General features: G+C 38.0%; 1 protein-coding gene across 8 annotated transcripts in view; it reads left to right on the forward strand.

The window, feature by feature from the left end:
- Fmnl2 (formin like 2) overlaps positions 1-22,833 on the forward strand; it is a 284,823-nt gene that overhangs the window by 518 nt on the left and 261,472 nt on the right. The window lies entirely within an intron of this gene.

Consider the following 22,833-nt stretch of genomic DNA (forward strand, 5'->3'; position numbering starts at 1 on the left):
GGGATAGGGGCTCGGAGCGGGCTGCCGGGCCAGCCCCGAACCCATTGTCTGGCGGGAGAGGCACCTCGCAACGCGTGTGTCGGGGTGGTACTGCGAGTGTGGGGAGGGAAGGTGGCGCGGGCCCGGGAGGAGGGGGCGATGAGCCGCTAAGGCTTTTTGTTTTAAAAACAAAAACCCCGTAAACCTTGAGCCCCATGCAAACTACACTTCGGGCGCCCAACCCTGGGCCTGTGGGGTCCCTGGCAGATGGGCGCAGGTGGCTGGCCGCAGGCGCTGAGTCGGGCGGTTAGCGAAGGCGAACTTGGAGGGCGGACGTTGTGGTTTGGCAGAGCTGTAGCTCCCCCGAAAGGGAAAGAGGAGGAGACCTGCAGCAGTGGGATGCCCAGGTCCCTAAGCGGGGAGGCGGCATCTGAAGCCCAGGCGGGGGAGAATCTCAGTGTGTTCTCTTTAGTCTTAAATCACATAAAAAATGTGCAATTTTGCAGCGGCATTTTGAGAGCTGTTATGACTACACGGGCGACCCCCGCCCCTCTTCTCCCAGCTTCTTATATCCAAGACTCTGAAAATTCCCTTCTTTCTTCTTTTCTACTGGGACTAAGTTTCTGGGCCCTTCCCAGTCAGAGACTATCCTACTGTGAGTTCTAGCGGGAGTGGTGACTTTTCCCTTGCTCAGCCAGGGTCTGAGATGTAGTTGGTCCCCAGACCAACAGTTTTAGTGCTCAGCCTCTTTTTAAGGGATGTTGGGAAGGAAACGAGCAAGACGGGACGCATTCCTATTCCTCACACTTGTACACTTCCCTTTTCCTAACTGGTTATCCCCAAACCTGACAACATTAGGCAGCAAGAGGAACTTGTAATTCGGGCAGTCAACGTCTGTGACTACCTGCAGGTTTTGAGGCATGTAGCCTAACAGTTTTGGGGACTGACTGGAGTCCCAGATCAAAAACCAGTTTTCAGATGTTTTGAACGGTGGCTGGGACATTTAAATTCCATTTCTTCCGGACTTGAAAAGGTTCTTGTTTGGCATGGGGATGGCAGGTTAGCTTTGTGCTTGCTGGGATAGCAGAGGCTATGAGCTTTTTCAGACCACCTGGAAACTGGTGTTTCAGTGGAGGAGCTAGATGATGTTGCCTGTCTTACTTTGCAACGCCTGTGATCTCCCACAGCTGCTTCCATGTTGTGCAAGATGGGACACTCTGAAACGAAACAGCCTAGGCTTAATTACTTCTCAAGGCAGCCTGGGTACATACTTGACCCGTCTTTCCAGAGACAAACATTTTTCTTCAAACCGTTCCTACAAGACGTGATTTTAACTCCTTGCTTTTCCCCTCCATACTGTGGTGCTGTGTATGAGTACGTGGAGCCGAGGAGCCAGTGACACAGGGAAACCAGTGCAGCAGCCATAATAACAATAATGCAATTAAGTTCTGCTCAACTGGAATAGCATTTTTTTGCATGAGTTTTCAGTTACCCTGTTGATTAATAACACATGGTATGAATTAATCTTTAAAAAAATAATGTCCCTTCATTAACATGGTGGATTTGTTTTCCTGTTAAGTCTAGCAGTCACAAAGTTAATATGTAGACTTTTATGATTGTACATCACAAGCTCCATGGGGCCATTGTTGATTATTATGGTTGCTTTTATTCTGCTATGTCTCTCACAGTTACTGGATGCAGTTCTTTTTAAAGTTGTTTATAATATTTTGAGCCTCTCAAACAAAAAACAAAATCCAAAAATACCAGGCTGAACTTTTTTGAACACAAACAAAACTTTCTCAGCTTGGGGACCCTGTTAGGGACACATTTGTACTCTTCCAACTGAGTTCCACTTCCTCTTGGGAAAATCTATGAGCAGAATCAAAGAAAACACTCCCAAATTATCCAGTGCCATGTGTAGATGATATTTCTTGTCTTTTTTTTTTCTCTGAAGTTGTATATACTGTGTTCTTAACTTTGCTTTTCTCTTTTGAATTGCTTGAAAAATCAGTTGAAAGCATTTGAGTCTGGAGATCAAGATTGAAGGAGAAGTTTTAGATGGCAGATTGTAAAGCATATAGTATGTGGAGGAATTATCTATCCTTAGACAACAGGAGTTATGTTGGTGTTAATAACATCAGTTTTATTTCTTATACAGATCATGTATGGGTTGTGGGAGGGAAACTAGAGGTAATACTGTATAGAAAAGTGTACAAGCATCTCTTTGTTAGTTTGATTTACTTCAGTATTAACGAGCCCTTTTGGGTTAGGGAAATAGTTCTTCCCAACCTGTAGCTCTATAGTATTTAAACCCTTGGGGAAAAGTAAATAAAACTTAAAATGAGAGTTTTTTTTTTTTTTTTTTAAGTTAAATTATCTTGACAGTGGTTCATCTTATTTCTTTGCAGGAACTCTCTAAGAGTCCAAACTTACTCAATGACTATAACCCCTCCCATCATCAGTTTGCATAGGTTGAATTGTACACATCCAAAAAATTAGTGCATATGAATGGAAAGAAGAGATGACAAGGCAAAAGACTGAATTAAGATCAATAGAGGGGTAAACTTGGGCTGGGGATGTGGCTTAAGCGGTAGCGAGGTCGCCTGGCATGCGCGGGGCGCTGGGTTCCATCCTCAGCACCACATAAAAATCAAAATTTTGTGTCCACTGAAAACTAAAAAATAAATATTAAAAAAAATTCTCTTTAAAAAAAAACTTTTTGTGAATAATTACTAGTAAAAAGTGGATCTACATCTTAGAAGTTTAATCCTCCTAAAGAGGATTATTCAGCATTATTATAATAGTTGAAAAACTTATATTTAAGATAAAATATTACTCAATGTATGTATTTAACCATTTGCATCTTTGTACCTACCTTTCAGGTACACCTGTAAAGTGATATACCTTTGCATGCATATATACACTACTGCCATACATGTTCAGTGTTTGTTACACTTTTCAATGGAAATGTTTCAAATTATGAGTTCAGTTATTTACTTTCATCTTTGTTCTTTTAGGGGATATATTTTGTAGGTAACTTTGGACTGTATTTTTTTTTTTTTTTTTGAGTATCACACATTTATGATTAAATATCCATGTGGGTCTCCATTATATTTCTTAAACATTGTCTAATTGTTGGGCTCTCACACACACAAATCCATCCTTCTCTATTTTCAAAGTTGATGTTGTTAAGGTGATTCTTAGTGCATGTCACGAAAAACTGACGATCTTTATCCAGGAATACCTTTTTTTTTTTTTTTTTACATTAGACACTCCATCATGATACTGTTCACTGATTTTTGACTTGCAGTCAGTTTACAACATAAAATATAAGTCTTCCAATTCCTTTGTCAAAGAACTGTCCTAAGGATTGTTTCTTTGAACTTCAGAGAAAGGGATCATTTTAAGTCCTATGTTTTAGTTGCTGTATATCTTTATAATATCAGATATGAAAAGATTAGAAAGTAATGTTTTAGGGCAATGCTATGTTTGATATTGAGAACTGCTTTGATATCTGATTAATTTGATTTAATTTCCTTTTCAGTTTATCTTGAGATTGAACACTCACTTTGCATTAGGAAGGAATAGGAATACTTTCTGAATGCCTATGATATTACCCTGTGCTCACCTGTTCTTGTATAATCCACAGAAACTCCAACCATCAGCAATATTATAGATGCCTAAAGACAATTGCCTAAATTGCCCCAAGTCATATAGTTATTAAATAACCAATATGGAATTTTAACCCAGATTTGGATCTCTTTCTCTTTCTCCAGGCTTTCTCATTACATTATGCTTTCTTAAACCTATATTTGCAAATAAATAAATAAAAGGGCCTGGGACTAGCAGTAAAAAAGTTTTAAAATCTGGTAAATGCAAGTTTCAGAATATATAACACTGGCAGAAATTTCTCAGAAGTGACCAAAAGTAAGGTGCACTAATGTTTCTCTTTAGATGTTGGCCCTTTTGGCCATCTGTGCTATACTCTTCTATTTTCAGGCGTGAAAATGGATGTGTTTCAAAGTTTTTCTTTTCAAGGCAGGTTTGAAACACCTTGGCTAGAAAGCTTAGGTTTTGCAAACCAGAGGGAAGAGAAAACCTGTCATTGGAATGTGTACCCTTCAAATGTAGTTACCTATGAAAGGGACAAGGAAGGTCAAGTTGTAACATCCAAGTTTGTTTCCCGTTGCAAAGTGTCCTTCTCTTTCTACTACTTCCAAGGAGAGTATTTGCCCTGAGATCTGTTGAGCAGATGGATCTGTGGGAATGTAGTGAGGCCATCACATGCTGTTGATTTGTTTTCTCACATCCTTTCCCCTGTTGTGAGGGAAAGAGAGTGTGGAAGGGGGCAGAGTGTTGTCATTTTGAACTATTACAGTTTCACCCTGGGCAGTTAACTCCTTGAGCTGTGAATAGATGCTTGCAGTTATTACACATATCATCAGCAGCAGCATGCATTTTTCCTTCTAATAAACCAATAAAAACTGAAAATATATTTGGGTATCTAAGCAGTTGATTGATCAAAGGGTATTCTCTGATGCAGATATATGGCTCCAATGAAAGATGGCAGCAAGGTAAGCTGATGAAATTTGGGGGGAAAAGGTATGCATGCTCTTAAATTCTCATGGGATAAGAATTACTTTTACCTGTGAGTTCTCATTTAGCAAAGAGTATTGGTCTGGGAAGCAGGAGACCTAGTTTCTAGAATCATCTGTACCAGTTTTAGCAAGCTGAACTCTTTCCCTGGTTTTTGGCTTTCTTTACTTGTGAATAGGAATTAAATTTAGCACAACTGTTAGGATAGTTGTGAGCTGACAGAAATCATAGCACTTGGAAGTGTAGAATTTGTAGAACACAATAACACTTGTGATCCTTCAGCTGACTTGGCGTTCTGTTGCCCTTTTATGTGGACGTGTGCAGCTATGTTCCGCATGATCTAGAGAGTAGAATCCCTAAGGTCAGTGACCAAAAACCACATTGGCATAAGGAGAAATAGTTAACATTTAGAGTTGTCAAAAAAATGAATAGTAAGTCCTCTGTTTGAGTTGTTTTGAGCTGTGTAAAAAATGCTGGTGACAAGAAGGCACTTCCCACCCCAAGATACAGCAAGTGCATTATCAGCTTGAAAGCTGCTCCCTGCCAGAGGTAAGGCAGCAGCTGTAGGTGTGGACATGGAACTGTAGCACCTGAGAGTGGGGAAGCTTTTTGTGTAGGTCTCTCTTGGGCACAAAGAAAAAATAAGTGAGTGTAGGCTCATGTTTGTTTTAGGAATTCATTTGTTTTTACAAGAACTGTTGCCTGAAGGACTTGATCTTAAGGAACTGTGCTCTTGTGTTCATACTCAGGACTTGGGGGATAAGGACAAGGTGAGGTGGCTCCCTGGGTCTCATATTTAAGATGTCATAGATGTCAAAAAGGTTGTGAACACAAGAAGCACTGATTAGATGACCGTCTCTCCTTTGCAGGAGGGTACTGGTACGTGGAATGCTTTCAGAAACAAGAACTTAGGAGGAAAGGTGAATTACAGGCTATACAGCTACTTGACAGAGGCCCTGTTATAGAGTGGCTTTTTATGGAAACATTCCCTTCCTAATGACAGGAGGTCCGTTCCTATAGAGAGAATTTATGCACCATCTTAGCTTTTACCTACTTGAACACTGGGGACAGAGATAACTCATCCCTGGTCTTCCCTTTGAAATTCTGTCCATGCTGTGGGGAGATCATCTTTTCCCTCCCCAGTCACCCTGTTCTCTTCTCCAGAACCCTGACTTTTAAGATAAAGCCAAGGACTATGCAGTTCCAACTGATATGTTTTGGAAGTAATGTCCATGAAAGAACTGGTAGCTGGAGAACTGCCTCACGGACTGTGAATCACAGATGTGGAGTAGAACAGCTGGGAATTCTTAAATTTGGAAATAGCTAGTCCCTACTTGGTGGTATAATGGTATTTGATGCAGAGGAATACATTATTTTCACACCCTTAAAAAAATAAAAACATGGCCATCAAATAATGCTGACAGGTGGGCACCTTATCAGGAGTTGTACAGTTTCTGGGACCAATTTTTTTTTAGTGTCTGTGATCCTCCAATATTTTCAGTGTTCTTATGTAGCCTGTAATTGGCTTAGTGACCCCTACTTCACCTGTAGAAATAGTTTACTCTTAGTCCACTCTTTTCTTTGCTGAAGAAGTCTGTTGCATTCTTGAGCCCCTGTCATCCATTGTCAAGAAGCTGAAAACCTCAAGGAGCTTAGACCTTAGATCTTCAAAAGTCATCTTGACTGACTTCTCTCTGGTGGATGGAACCTATGGCCTGGTTTATCTTAAACTTGTTGGCTTTGGGAAAGACATCATTGTTCACATATTTGGTCATGTGACTGGTTCTAGGACACTAAAATGTGACTGATGGTGCCTGAAAATAATCTCACTGGTCTCAAGTCTTGATTCAGGATTTGCTCAGGAACCTGACTTCCTTTCCTTGTTCTTTTTTTTTTAATTTTTATTTTTATGGAAGTTTGGTAGAACACCTTATTTAAGGTAGGATAAAGAAGAGATTTGTAAGGTAAAGCAGTATTTTCTCAACTTGGCTGTGCATGGATATCACCTGGGGAGCCTCTTAAAGTAGTGATGCCTGGATCTTACTTGCAGAAATTCTGATGAATTAGGGGTGTGACCTAGGTATTGGGTTTAAGCAGCTTTCTATGAGATTTGAATGTACAGTCCCAGTTGAGATCCACTGTGCTAGAGGAGTGTTTTCCCTAAGCATACAAATTAAAACCATGAAAAAGATGATGAGTGTTAAGGGTAAGGTGGTGTTTAAGAAATGAGATTACAGTGCACACCTGTAATCTAAGGAGCTTGGGAGGCTGAGGCAGGAGGATTGCAACTTCAAAGCCAGACTCAGCAGCTATCTCAAAATAAAAAAATAAAAATGTAATAAGGATGTGGCTCAGTGGTTCAGTGCTGCTCTGTTCAGTACCAAAAAAAGAGATTGAGGTAGGGGGATTACAAGTTGGAAGTCGGCTTCTTACAGAGATCCTGTCTCAAAAAAAAAAAAAAAAGCTGGGAACTTTGCTCAGTGTTAAAGACCTCTGGGTTCAACCTTCAATACTGAAAAGAAAAAAAGACAAAAATTAGGTACAATTAAGAATAGGAGAGTTAAAGAAAACTGAAGATACTTGATTCAAACAGAAGAAGCAAGATGAGAAAAATAGAAGAAAAAATGAAAAGCCTGTTGAATAGTAGACAGATTGAACTATTTAAGAAATGACCATCAAATTACTGAAAAGAGAAATTTCATTGGAAGTTTTATGTATTATGATATAAGATTGAGCAGTTACCCTGAGGTGTACTATTGGGGTAGAACTAGCAAAAAATCTATTGTATTTTTTGTTTGGGCCTCTATTCTCAAGCTTAATTGTTTGTTGGTTCAATGTAGGCCTTTTGCTTTGATCTCTGGTTTTACCACTTACAAAGACTTGATGAGCTTGGCTTCCTGGAGTGAAATTCAAATACACTTGTGAAATGTAAACAATATTCATTTATTAAGAATCCTATAATCAAGGCAAATTGGCATGCTTATATAAGCAATTAGCTTTGAGAATAGAAAGATAAATAGGATGCTAGGTCAAGAATGAGCTGATTCTTCTCAATGTAATACTCTAGTTATTCCTTTTTTATAACATAAGCAAATAGACATTCCTTTTATTCATAATCTTTAACTTTTGTTGTTTGAGAGCAGTACATGCTTTTTTGCAACTGAGAGGATAGAAGCAGTTATTGTCTGTTTTCATCTAAATAAATATCTCCAACAAAATGCATGTGAAGTGATTTATGACTAGATAAAAATTTTTAGTAATTGAGATTAGGGCTAAAGAAAATATGGATTTGGATGGGAATACTAAAGGATCATAATGGGGGTTTGTTCTGGTGGCAAAGGTAAAGAAGATGACTGTTTTACAATGTCAGAATGATTGGAAAGAATCTCGTCTACCTTCATTGAATGTTCTTTTTTGATATAAAAGGAAGTATTATGGTAACCAATAGCAGAAGAAATTGAATACAGCATGATCATCATGGACAACGCTCATGATCGGCATGTCATGCCTAGTGAATCCGAACAGCCAAATGTCCTTGTGGGTTCTGGGGAACCAAAGTGCAAAGGCAATAAATTGGTGAATAGATTTGTAGTTTTAGTTCTGGTTCTTTCATTCCGCCATATGGTCAACTTTGTGGTACTTCTGAGAAAATTTTCTCTTTTTGGTCACAGTGAGGTATATTAATTAACTGGGGTTTATTATTCCCAGGGACTTTCTGCCTGGTGAACCTGGAAAGCCTGTTTGGTCCTAAGGTCTTGGGACTGGGATGCCATAAACTTGAATTGGTGACTCCCTGGGCCTTCTGTTGCTGTCTCCTCAGTGCATCCAGATGTGTACTTGGAGAGACCATTTAGAACCTGTGGCCTCCTGGGTTTGTGGAATTTTTCAGCATGCCAGTGTTCAGCCTCTCTCACTTTCCTGTGCTGCATAGTAGAACATTTTGAGTCTCAGAGGGGCATTTTGGAAAGTATTTGTTTGACTCAGAAGTCTCCAGATCATCTGTGAATTTAACAGGTCCCCGTCCTCATTTAATGAAGTAATTCTTTAACATTATACACACACACACACACACACACACACACACACACACACACATATATATATATATATATANCTATTGAAGGGCATCTAGGTTGGTCAGAACCTCATCTTTCCAGCCATTCCTCAGATTTAGTTAGACTGGTCTCCTTGCCTCCCTAGGCACAGTTGCTTACCTGAAGTTCTTTTCTTAGTGGTAGCACTTAAGTGGAGGAGAGTAGGCCACAGGATTGTGTCTTGTGGTCTGATTCTAAATGCCTCAAACCATGAGGTTTCCACCACTTCCTTTGAGTTATTTCCTCAGTTCAAGTGGGCCTAATGGCTTAGGAAGTATTGCTGCTTTTAGTTATATCATCATTGATAACCTTAGTGGTATTTTCATGTGCGTGAATCGTATCCCTGTTTTTCATGATACTAAAAAGAGGATGTTTTGGTTTATGTTTCTATAATAAAGCATGAATGGAGAGGGATTTTTCATACTGAAAATGATCATTTGCAGTTTTGGTCATTCATCCTCGGAATTACATTCATAGATACAAGTTTTGTGTTTTCCCTTTCAAGCCAATGTCCTGCCCCTTTGCTTTCATTGTCTTTCTTGATGACTCTTGAAGTATTAAAAGGCATATGGTTATGAATTTCATTGTGTGCGGTTTTCCCATCCGAGTCATCTGATCTAATTCGAGGGTTCTTGGACCATGTTTGTTGTCCGTGATTTACCTTCGTTATACTCCTCTGTAACTTCTGTGTCCTTCCCAGATTTCTCATCTAAGCAGCCACGTTGGGCCATCTGCTCTTCTGTTTCTTTACAGGACCCTACTTGGATATTCCTTTATCCCTGTCCCCAGGACAGGCCTGCATGTTCCTTTCTTTACATCTTTTCTCACAGTGATTTTCCTGGATAGAAAGACTTCTCTGCTTACTGAAACTATATCTAGCTTTAAAGACTCTTGTGAAATACAACCTTTTCTAAGTGTCCTTACAGGTCCACATCAGCTGGAGGAAGCTGGGAAAACCAACTTGCCCTACTTTGATCTCTTTATAGTGTGGATTAGCTCTCTTACTCATGAAGTAGTTGATTAAATATCATCCATGTGAGGTGTGACTGTAAAATAAGAAGATGCTTTTGTGTGTAGCTTTATGGTTGCTCTTCATGTTCTCAGCCATCATTTATTTACATCTTTGTTTTATCTGCCACTTCACATTGTGGACTTGTGGAAGCCAAGGGTCATCTTCTAGACCCTGGCAGCTGTTTCTCCAGCACAGTGCTTGACCAAGGGAAGATATCAGGAGGTAATTACTGTTGTTTAGAGAATACTGCCCACTGAAAGGCCTGGGAATTTAAGGAGCTGCTTGAAAACCTATTTAACTGACCACATTGGGTTGGTGCATAACTTGCCTTTGTGCCTAAATGACACTTTTGTCACAGATTCTTACTTATCTTGGTTTTGCCCATATGACTTGATTGTAGTTGGTGCCCAAGAATACTAAATGTTCAGAGATAACAAATTGGCATCATGCTCCACTTGACTCCTTATGGAAGACTTAATGATTTAGGAGAAATGGAGGCCAATTGAAGTGGCCAAAGACAATCATTGTTTTGCTGGACGAGGTGGCACATGCCTGTAATCTCAGCAATTCAAGAGGCTGAGGCAGGACTATCACAAGTTCAAGGCCAGCCTCAGCAACTTTGCAAAGGCCTAAGTGACTTAATGAGATCTTGTCTCAATAAAACAAAACAAAGCAAAAAATAGGGCTAGGGATGGAATTCAGTGGGTAAGCATCCCAGAACCAAAGAAAGATAGATAGAAAGAAAAACAGTAGTTTGTCACTGTTATTTAGCCAGGTAGGTTTGTCATAATGTCCTGATATCAAGTGAGTAGATAACATAGTAACAAGGGCTTTCTTAAAGAAACATGTCTATCATGATGTTTTCTTTTTTAATTTGGAGTAAAACAAGTTTGAGAAGAATTCCTTGTTTTGGCATTTTAGTGTTTTGCTGTTTGCAAAGTGCTTTCAAATTTTCATTTGTAAGTCTAAATTGTTTTGAGAAATGAGATATGTAGGGCATGAGAGTTTGTGGCTTGAAGTTCTGTAAGAAGGCAGTGAAAATTTTGATCCAGTTTGTTCTAAAACTCAAGAGAGCATTCTGCTGTCAAATAAGGTAATGCATAGGAGCTTTCTCACCAGGTGGGTACTTCGTAAGCACCATCTCTGGTGCTCCCAGCAACCTTTGAAGGACGGTAGTATCTTCCTTTCACTAATGAGACAGTGGGACTCTGAGTGATGAAGCGGCCACTACCAAACAATGGAGTCAGGATTTAAACCCAGCCTTGCTGATGAAAGAAACTGCTTTTGCACTACACCATGTATGCTTTCTGAGTTAACTGTGAGATGTCTCTGAATGTTGCTTTTTTATTCTTTGTGGACTAGATGCATTAATTCCATACAAGAGCTACTATGTCTGTATTCCATAGAGTGCAGCTTGTCTTATATGTTGCAAAAATCTGACTTTAATCTCAGGGGTCTGAGAATGTAGCTGGGAAAGCAAACAACAAAACACCCAGAGATTTTTATAATCAATATAGTTGCAGATATGCAAAGCTCTAAGGGTTCAGGAGGAAAGTGTCACTCTACTTTGAGTGTTCAAAACAGGTTTCTGTGAAACAGGAAGTAGGGACTCAGCTTCTAAGAGTCCAACTCAGTCCCAGCCACTGCTGAGCTTTTTCTTCTGCTTTGTGTGGATTTTCTTATTTGCTATTGCTCAAGAAAGAGTGATACTTTAATCAGTCCAAAGGTATTTATTGAACACTTACTGTGGGCCAGGCAGGTTTGTAGGCACTGGCTAGATGCAGTTCTGAACCATGGCAAATGCATGGTCTGCCTTCAGTTAATTTGCAGCTTAACCAGCAGGGCCAGTGCGGAAAGACAGACATGAAAGGGGTCCAGAGATACACAGGGGACTGTTGAGATGCTGAAAAGTGCTAGGAGGACAATAAAATAGAAGATCATGAAGTGTTTTCATCTCCAGTGAGATGGGAGGGATGAGAAGGTCACATGTGTGAAAAGCAGGTCAGAGCCTCCAGGCAGCAGAAGGAGCCCAAGTGTGATGTTTCTTTCCCTGTTGGCTCTGAAGGGGCTTCCACGAACCCTGAAGCAAATAAAGTAAACAGCATGTAGATGATGCAGCCCATTTGACTTCAGACCTTGTAAGCCTTTGGGAAAGTCTGAAAGTAGAGACCAGGATTCTGTTCCTTTGCTCCAACAGAGACATTTATTGTGAATGGCTTTGTGAGGTCACAGTTCTGCCTCTTCCTAAATTTACATGATTTTAAAACAAATGATCATTTCAGGTGTGTCACTGTTCTAGACCCATGAGGCATCTGTTTTGGCAATGGGGTATTTACTGATAGTTGTGGGTGGTGCCCTATATGAAGGCCAGTATTGAGACCGGCCCATTTCATCTGCTTGAAGCCATACATGGACCCGGGGCAGGCAAAGTAGAAATAAATTACTTTATTGCTTTAGCTCCGGCTAATTTGTTGTTCAGATTCTTTTCATGTTTTTTTTTTTTTAATCTTTCCTTTAAAAAGATTAAACAGGTGTTTGATTCTAAAATTAAAATAAGTTATATATAGTTAAGATTACCTCTAAAATCCTTTAAGTTGCACTTACAAGTACAGAATGCATATTCTGTACTGAAACAAATTCTTACACATGTTAAAGTTTGAGAGCTTTTGAGCTTGACTAAAAGAGAAGCCATAAAAGAAAAATTTAGACCATTCTATACACAGAACTTTCAAATCATTAGCAGTGACTGGAGAGTGATAGATGGGAAATGCTAATGTAGTCTCACCTGCCTATAGAGTTATACGACTTAGTATCATAGTGAATCTTTAAACATGTATTAGTGGGTTTGTGAGGATTTAATGCATGTGGATTTGATATATGCATATGTGCGATAATATAATAGAGGTTGCTTACTGTGTGTTTCTTTGTGTGTGTTCTGGGGTTCTGGGAACCCAGGATTTGGCATATGCTAACCAGGTACTTGACTACTGAGCTACATCCCCAGCTTGTGCATTTCTTTAAATATGAACAGTAGTTTAGGAACTTGAACGGTAGATACCATCCCTGTTTCTTATATGAGATGCCCAGGATTAGAGAATGAACTTGCCGGAAGGGACCCATTTCTAGTGGATATCAGAGCTGAAAATCTGAGCCTCATTCACTTGGAAACCATATTCCTAATATACTGTTTGACTTTCAATTAAAAAAAATGCAAGATTAACATAAGCTGTAAGTATAGTATAAATAGAATAAATATAAAGTGTTTCAAAAGAAATTGAAATGCCTGTGATGGTAAATTCAACATCTCTCCAGCCTGTATTCATTTTGTTGTTATAAATCCAGAACAAATAGTAATTATATATGCCTTGAAAAATTAAAGGTAACATAAGAACTGGATGAATAGGTCACTGTCCACTGTTTGTGATCAAATTGGCTTTTTTCTTTTTCTCTGGTAACAGTTGTCCTCTGAAGGCATTCTCAAGGCTCTCTTTCAGACAACCGGCCCTGAACCTTTGTTTTTGTAAATGTCCCTAGTAAAATGGTTGTGTTGTTATAGTTTAAAGACAGTGTGGTAAGCCTTTTGCTCAGCCCCCAGAGATAACCCATAGATATGGACTTCTTCCAGAGAGGAACAATTGCTTTATCTTGTATCAGTGGGCCTTATGTTGGAGATTGCTTATTTCTGAAAAATAAATCCCATGTAATCTCTTTCAATGTTCTGTTTGAGTGTTTGCACTAAGCAAGGCACTATTAAGATGCTGGGATGCATAGGTGACTAAAACATTCTCTCTACCTTAAGGTATTAACTGCCTAGTAGAACACAGAGGCCTGCAAGTGGAGATGGTAGGATTTTTAAAGGTATTTGTCACGTGTGTATGCTATATATGTAATGTGCTATCAAAGGACATATTAAGGTTGAACTTTTATACCATTTTAGGTTAAGCTGATAAATCTAGACTGTTAATTTGGGTGAAAATTGTAATACATAGATAAAATGAATTTTGCTTAGTGCCTGAATGTTTAAAGCTCTGGATATACCTCTGTGTAAACAACAGCCTTTCAGGCGCTAAGGGGATTCTGTCTCAAATTGCAATAGACTATGAGCCTTACACCTATGGTTTGCAAGTGTCAGAAATTGAGCAAATGTCAACCAAACTCACTTTGCTAGAAAGCTTTCTACAAAATTTATTAGTAAATACGGACATTGGACCTTATATAGGAGTATTTATCTGAGCTGTTATAGAAGGAAAGAATAAGCTTATTTATAAACACAGACTTTTTGGCTTTAGACCTGAGTTTGAATCAGAATTTTTGCTGCTTGTAGTTGATTAATCTTTTCAGGTCTGGGGAGCCCATTGGTTATAAGAGTTCAGGAGCTACTTCTTTGGATTGTTGTGAATATTACTTGATGTTGCATATAATGGAGTCGAATTGTGACAGAGATCAGCACTTGACAAAAGTGGTAGTTCTTATTACTTGGTATAACCCCCTCCCTTTTTGGTTGAACTTGATAAAGCATTGACTTTAGCTCTAGACTCTAGACTATTGGAACTCTAGTATAATTCATAAGTAACTTAAGTTAAATCATCAGCCCCAGGTGTGAAAATTGATGAACAAAGCTGGGCCCCAGAGTGCTAGTACTGAACTGGTAATGGCTTCTGCTTGCTACTCTTGCCTTAAGGTTGCACTTATTTTTTGATATGTGAATATTTTTAAAGGTCTGGTCCATGTAGGTAGCCTCTACTAAAACATTTTATCTTGACTCCTGTATATTTTATACTATCTAGAAAAACAGTCCTTGGTATTTCATTCACTATTCCCTTTCAGGGCATACTGGAAGTGTCATTGTTTTTATAATTAGAGCATGCTGTGTACAGTGCTGTGACCACTAAGCAGCTAGTTCACATGAGAAAACACATTTAAGGGCATGATCATCTGAGCCTTGAAGAAACTGCTGTTGAAGTTTTGTTTGGCTCTAGCTCCATTCCAAGATGGATAGGGGTCATTTGGATTTTATTTTGAATTCCAGTAGTGGCTAAGGGTGGGGGGAAGAATTTGTATAACTTGTGTATAGATGGGTTTTTATTTGATTGATTAAGAACATTGTTCAGTAGGAACTGCTTTGTTTCAAATCAAGAACACAGTACCATCTGACTTGTTCTAGAAAGCCAAGAAAGAGGAAGGTTGCATTCCCTTCCTGTATTTTTTCTCCAGAAGGTTCTGTATTAATCTGTTTGGGTTATGTACTACTCAGTCTATCTGCTGAAACAGAGCTAAGCTTCTAAAACAAAGGGCAGTCCCAAAGCAAAACACTACCACCACCCAGAATGAAAGCCTAGAATTTTCTGAAGAGGCACCCTTCTTTTTTACTTTTGCAGTGAGGAAAATTGTTTACTTGTTCTCGTCTGATCAATGTCACTTTTGCCCTGAATTTTATAGCAGCAATCTAATTTTTTTAAGTTAGTGAGATAAAGGACTATCTGATAGCACTGTCAGAATACTGTGAGATAAAATTCTCTGTTCTCAGACCCTTGAGGGTTCTTAAAGTTGCGTGGGCTAAAGCTGCATGCATTTTTTTTTTTTTTTTTTGTGTGTGTGTGTGTCCTATTTCCATATCAAGTAGCCTTAATTTTTGGATTTTAGTAATGAAGGTATGAACCCATTCTGTCAAACTTCTTATTCCTTTCATTGTAACCCTTAGTCAGCTTAGAATTACATGAAAGGACGTAATAAACCAACTCTAAGAAGGTCCAGATGAAAAGGATTATAATATGGTACAAAAATATTAGCATGCCTAGCCCAGCCGTGTGACTCATTTCTTTTGGAGTGTTCATTTTGACAGCTTTTTTGAATCACACATCAATCACATTGCTGGTGTTTTTGGCGGGGTGCTAGACTTTACCCTAATGCTCACAATAGTAACTGCCAAAAGTGAACAAAGAGGAGAATTATAAATGAAATGTAACAGCATCACAAATATTTATTTATTTTTTCTTGAACAGAAACAGAATTGGGATATCTTTTTCACTGCCTTAAGAAAACCACTGCTTTATCCCAGTGAAAATATCCCTTATGAGTTATCCCTCTTCTTTGGCTATAGGAACTATCCTTCTTGTGTTAGTTTACATTCAAGAACTTTCCTTCCCAACCCTCTCTACTTGAGTAGTTTTTTTTTAGGTTTGGCTTTGTCTTGTGTTCCAGTGACTGAGCTTGATTTGGATCGTCCTGCTCTGTGCTGCATGTAGTCTTTCTGGGAAGAAACTCCCATGAACTTCAAAGGAGCAGATACGTAGGGTGCATCTAGAAATGAAAATTTGACCCTTTGTCTTTCTTTTTATCTCTCTTCCAGGCATTCTTCCCTTCTGTGTAAACAGATTCTTGTAATAGTCTTAGTTTATCACACTGTTAAATGTGTATTATAATTTCAGATCCAAAAAAATGTCCTTTTGTACAAAGTAATGTTGTACATGTGTGCTCTGTATCATGTGTACTTAACCACTCAGAATTCTTTTTTTTTTTTTAAGAGAGAGTGGGAGAGAGAGAGAGAGAGAGAGAGAGAGAGAGAATTTTTTAATATTTATTTTTTAGTTCTCGGCGGACACAACATCTTTGTTTGTATGTGGTGCTGAGGATCGAACCCGGGCCGCATGCATGCCAGGCAAGCGTGCTACCGCTTGAGCCACATCCCCATCCCACTCAGAATTAATTCTAATGGGTATGTTTTAAGAAATAGTCCTAGCATGACAGGATGGGTAAAAAAAACAATATTATAGACACAGTGAAACTCTTCATTCTTATTTCCTTGTCTCTCTCTTTAGGTAAAACTATCCTGAATTGCCATGTGTCATTCCTGTGCAGACATGTAAAAAATTTGTATAGTTTGTTTCTAAATTTACAGAAACGGTATCATCTGTGCGTACTTTTGAATCTTTATACATTTGTTTGAAAAGGATTCATGTTAATGTCTCTTTAGGTTGTTTTGAATTATACTCATTGAATACATGTACCATAAAGTATTTACAGTTGATCCTCATTATTTGTGGATTCTGGATTTGTGAATTTGCCTATTTGTGTCCTCAGAGTCAGTACTCTGGGTGCGTTTACCGGCATTCCCAGAGCAATGAAGGTTTGAGTCAACTGATGCTTGTTTTCAGCTGAGGCTGAATGTGGCAACTCTCTGCCTTCTTGCTTCAGCTTGTGTATCACATGGCAATCTTTTTGTTTTCCATTTACTGCCATTTTTTTTTTTTTAGTGTTTTTATGCTTTTTGCTGATTTTTGCTGTTTAAAGTGGCTTCTAGAGATAATGTTGTATTGAAGTTTTCCATAGTGTTCCTAAGAGCAGGAAGACTGTGATGTGCCATATGGAGATGTATATGTGAGATAAGGTGTTTCAGAGGTGAGTTATAGGGCTGTTGACTGTGAGTTCAATGTGATGCATATATAGACTCACTAAACTATAAACAAACACATACAACATGGATTTATGTATTAAACAGGTGACCAAAAAAATGTGGGCAGAGGCTCTAGGGATCTTAACTATTCTTCCTAGTGGCTCACTGCATGTGGTAATCATTTTGGACATAGCTTAACTATTGTGTTAGATGTGCCTCAGTTTTACATTTGTAGCAGGCTTAAGAGTTTATTTATTTATTGTGTGTATAACAAATAAAAACAAGGATGTTGAGGAATCTAATAGCACAGGCTAAGTGTGTAGTTGACACTCCCCACCCTCCCCTATTTAGTCCATCTTTGTTTGGTGAGAGTTTTTGAATAACTATTTTCTACCACCATTTACAAAGCCGTTGTGTAGAAGAGGAAATTTCGTTTATTCTGTCTATTCTTGTTTACTTGCTCAATGAATGTTGCCCTACTATCAGAGTTAGGTTAATAATCAACACAATTTTTTTGAGGACTTTCACTGTGTGCGCACTTTATGTATATTTCTCAGAACAATCATATAGAATTTTCCACCTTATGGTATTTTAATGAGGTGCTTAGGAAGTAGTTGAGTGGAAATTGAACTAGGCACTTGGACTCTATGACATGCATCAAGTGCTTTATTTACTTTTCAAAGATACAGGGTGAGGTAAGGGATGGTCTGAGTAGCTATAGCTTGGAAGGTGACAATAACAAACTTGCAGGCTGTAAACCCCAAAGGACTGCTTATTGAAAGGGAATGTCACTATTATGTTAGTTGCCCTTATTCTATCAGAAAATACAAACTGCAACATAATAAAGGAAATTAAGAAAGCCATAAATGGTGTCATTGCTCTTTAGACATACCTGTTGATAGTAAGATTAATGAAATGTTAATAGTAGGATGAATGAGAACAGTTACTTCCTCATTTTTGCAATCAGTCACTTTTTCCCTGTTAACAAATGACCCATACATTGTCTTCTGATAGTAAATACTGATGGCCTATTCTGAAATAATTAAGATTATACTTGAGAACAATTGATTGCAGCCTTTATCAAAATACGTTGTACATTCATAGTCCAACAAATACCAGTTACATAAATCTGGGGGTGGAGGGAGGTGGACAAAAAAATGTTTCACAAAACAACACTTCATTATATGAACGGTGCTGCACTTTCTCTACCATTCTAATATCTACATTAAATGGAAAATGTGTATTACATGACAATTTCCAGAATTTTTAAAATAATACAGTATTGAAACAACCTGGTCAGATATTGCATAAAACTCACAATGAAGAATTTTTTTGCTCTTGAAGTTTGTTCATAAAACTATTTGTTAAGCTGGGTACAGTGGCACAAACCTGTAATCCCAGCAATTTGGGAGGCTAAGACAGGAGGATCCCAATTTTAGGGCAAATTTTAGCCTCTATCTCAAAATAAAAAGGGCTGGTATGTAGCTCATGGGTAGAGCACCTCTATTTTTTATCCTCAGTATCAGAAGGCGGGGTGGGGGTGGGGGAGACTATTTATTAGGTTTTGGTGAATTGCCAGTAACTATTTCTTTACAGTATGCAAAGATTGGTAACATTTGCCTTTTAAATTTTTGGCTGCACAGAAAAAGTAAAGAATTGAGGCTCCAGAGAATATTGAGAAGAGGTCTAAATTGTAGCGGACATGTTAATATTAGTATCTGTAGCCTTATTTTTTTCCCCTAGAAAAACGTTTATCTGAAAAATACTACACTTTCAAAAGAAAAAAAAAATTATGTCTCTTGAGTTTCACATGTGGTGAGAATCTGGATAATGATAGTAATAGAATTTTGCAGATTTTTGCTTACCTTTAGTTTGATATCCCCAATTTAATTTTTACTCCATGGAATGCTTCCACTAAAATAAAAATGAAAACAACCCTAGGCAACCTTTTGGGCTGTCTGTTTTACATTGTGGGTGGTTTGTGAACTTCTTGCTTTGTTTCAGTTATACTTTTTCACTTTGCTATTACATTTACAGATAATTATCCTCGTTCATTGTGTCTGTTTCTACCTAAATCTAATCCTCTTGAGTTCAGTGGCAAAACAGTATCACATGAAAAGATGGTTGGTTACCTTGTTTCTAGGTGCCTAAATGTTACATCATAGATTTCACAAAATAGCCTGTCCCTGTGAAATCATTCCTTTTCATTGCTTGATGTTTCTGATTAGCCACTTAACCATGAAGGCTGGCATGATTTACATCCAGGGACTTTTATCTCAACGGTGCCAGTAACTTCCCTATAATCCCCTGCATTTTCACTTCACCATCTGAAGAACAGATTGTCTAACAATGATATGGGATGAATCCTGTAAAGGGCTTTGGTAAAGGGAAATTGTTTTATGTATAATAATGTAGAGAGGAATTATACTCAATTTCAGTCTTGTTATAGTAAAGTTATTATGTAGAATATAAAATGCAGTTTGAAAAGAAAATATATAATTTCCAATTCCCCTGCCCAGAGACAAGCTCTGCTATTAGTTGGTATGTAATTCTTCCAGTTTGATTTGGTTTTGTTTTGGGAATCCATATGATCATTTTTTCATATCCTTAATTAGAAATTTTGAATTTTTGCAAAGTGTTATGTTGCTGAGCAGTTTGGTTCCATATTGTTGGACAGTCAGAAGTCTCTCTTTCTTGTTCCTAGTAGCTGAGCCTTGGCACACATTCAGATCATTTTTTTAGGGTCATGAAAAATATAGTTTAAAGGGGCAAATCAGAGCAGTGAAAAATAACAAAATGAGCATTAGGAGAATTAGGTTTGAATTTTAACGGTGCCATCAATTGGTGTTTAACCTTTAAATCACTTTCTTCCTTGGGTTTCATTTTCCTTCTCATTGATAGGGATACAATGGGCTAACTCCTGAAGGAGACTTAATTCTGACCAAAAGCATTTGGGATATTTTATAGTTAAAGAATCTAGGACTGAAAGAGAGACTAGTGTTCTTGTTCTAGTTCAGTTACTGTTCGGTGGTTCCCTTCTCTCTGACACTTTTTGGTGTGCAAAAGGTACTGAGCACCCTGTAGTGCTTGAGTCAATAGTTAGGATCATTGGTAATCATTGATTAATGATGTATGAAACAGTCTATACTAATTTCAGGAACCCTTTTTATTGATATCAAGATTTCACTCAGTAACTCATTGATGTTTGACTCCTTTAAAAGTCATTCCCATGAACTGATGCACAGAGAAGATAAATGTGGAATATTATTTGATCATACAAAGGAATACACAGTGCAATATGGATGAACCTAGAAAACATTAGACCATTACTCTCACAGATGTAAGATTCTGTGTACGTGAAATGTCCATAATTTGTAAATCTGTGGAGACAGTATTTCAGTGATTGCCTAAGCCTTCGGGAACTGGGGCTGGGGATTGCTGGAGGTTACAGGGCTTTTAATTGAGGTGATGAGAATGATCCAAAATCGATGGTGGTGATGGCAGCACAGCTCTGTGAAAAAATTTAGATGCTGAATTGTATTCTTTAAAATGGATGAATTACATGGAACGTGGATGATATCGCAAAGCTGTTACCAACAAAGGAAAAAAAAATAAAAAACAAACTTCAAAAATCAGATTCTTAAAAACCTTTTATTTCAAGTTTCTAGATGTTAAATTATAGCAAAATGGAAATGGATCATAGTAAACTTATTCTTATGTTTGTTACTTTGTTTCCTGATAAGTCTTTGTTTGAATCTTAATATAAGAGGATGACTGAATCATGGGGCTCTTCTGTTCCCATTTAGAGTTTCCTTTGGGAACTTTTTACAAAGATTCTTGCTAATTGCAACAATTTAATTTCTGTCCCCCTTGTTTCTCAATGTTTCTGAAGTGCTTTATGAAAGAGTAGTTATTCTGGATGCTTCTGACAAGTCAATATTTTTACAGCCTCAGTGGTGGGCTGACTTTTATGTTTGGTATCTCTGATGCTTGTGTAGACAATCCCATACATTAATTTATTTTGCTATAGCAGACCCCAAATGGCTTGGAGTAAATACTTGATTCTTCTTGGTTTTGCTGTTGTTCACATTGGAATTCATAGCATTGATTTTTATTTGTGTGAGTGTATTAATCAGGTGCTCATGAAGTAGTTGCCTGAGGAGCTTCAGATATCTGAAGCTTCCCTCTTGGACAGTTTTCCCCTTTAGATATATTAATTATGGAGAAATGAGTTTACACAGAAAGGAGAAGTAAGGGATAAAAATTGGGACCCATAGCAATTTAGACCATGTTTCAACATTTTTACTGAAATTTTTGCCTCCTTCAGGAATTTGTACCAGATCCATAGAAATTAAAATTAAAAATTTGTCTCTGTGTATTTGTGTGTGTGTGTGTGTATGTGTGTGTATATTTCCCATTGGGTATTGAACTCAGGGCCTTGCATGTGCTAGACAAGTGCTTTCCTACTTTGCTACACCCCAGCCCAATAAAATATATATTTTATAATAAAATTGAAGCCCACAGGTTATGCACAGAATTATTAAACAATAGATTATTTAAGGGATGAATGAAACAAAAATGTTGGCAGTTTTGTCTTAAATTTTTTTTGACCCTGCTTTTGCATATTTTCATGTTAGCAGAGCCAGGCTTTTAAACCAAAACAGTCATAAACTATAAAATATATCTTGAGACAATCTAGTGCAGCAAGAGCAAATTTGGCAGAATTTCTGAAGCAATTCCATGACTAGTTTTTCCAATAAATTAATCTATTTAGATAGGCTTTGGGCACTTTTCCTGGTAAAATGGTAAATCATGCAGCCAGAGACTAACCCAGATTTTGGAATTAGCCTGTGACTTTGATCTTACATAAATGAGTTTCCTCAATAATGTTTCTGTTTAGTATCTGAAATAAATCCAGCTTTATTCAACAAAGGTTTGAGTTGGATTGTTTTTGTTTTGGCATTGAGAGTTTAGAATTGTCTCCCATGAGTAGAATTTGTTAATTACAGACTTCTTGAGAGGAGTCTTTTCCTCCCATCTTGAACATTCATCCTGAGAACCCTAAACAATACCTTTATTAAGCAGAGGATTTAGAAAATTGAGATATAAGATGAAGTAAAAGAATTATTGAAGATCACATATGGTATTGCACACTATGTGCCCAATGTATAATATGTGATTTATTCATTCAATGAGTATTTCTTGAGTGACCACGGTATGCTGAGCCCTATATTGGAGTATACAGAGATGAGAATACAAAGTACTTGTGTAGCAAAATCTGTAATAGGAAAATATATTAAATGGGAGGTATATGTGCTGTTTGGGGTCAGAGTGACAAGGAAATAGGAAAAAAAGTGAAGACTTGACTTTTGAACTGGACAGTGGGAGATGAATGTAATGGCTTAGACTCAAGAGAGATGGGTAGCAGTTTTGGGGAAAGCATTCTAGAGAAAGGTATGTTGTGGAGGCTGCATGTAGTTGATATGGCCAGAATCTCACAAATTCTGGAAAGGACAGGAGAAGTTGTGATCGAGCTAACTTTTAGGAATGTTATCTGGGAACAGTCTTAAGATGACTTACAGTGAACAAAGACAAGAGTTAGAAAGCCTCATCAAGTCTGCTGCCATCATTAGACAGTGAACAGCTGTGAAAACAGGAGAGGTGACTGCAAAATTGAAGAAAGGGAAAAGAACCAAGTATTAGTGCCTAAGAATGAAGACTGGGCTTACATTCAAATTGGTCCTTAGACTGGGGGCTCC

The sequence above is a fragment of the Marmota marmota genome, unplaced genomic scaffold (assembly GCF_001458135.2).
Source record: "Marmota marmota marmota unplaced genomic scaffold, marMar, whole genome shotgun sequence".
NCBI lineage: Eukaryota > Metazoa > Chordata > Mammalia > Rodentia > Sciuridae > Marmota > Marmota marmota.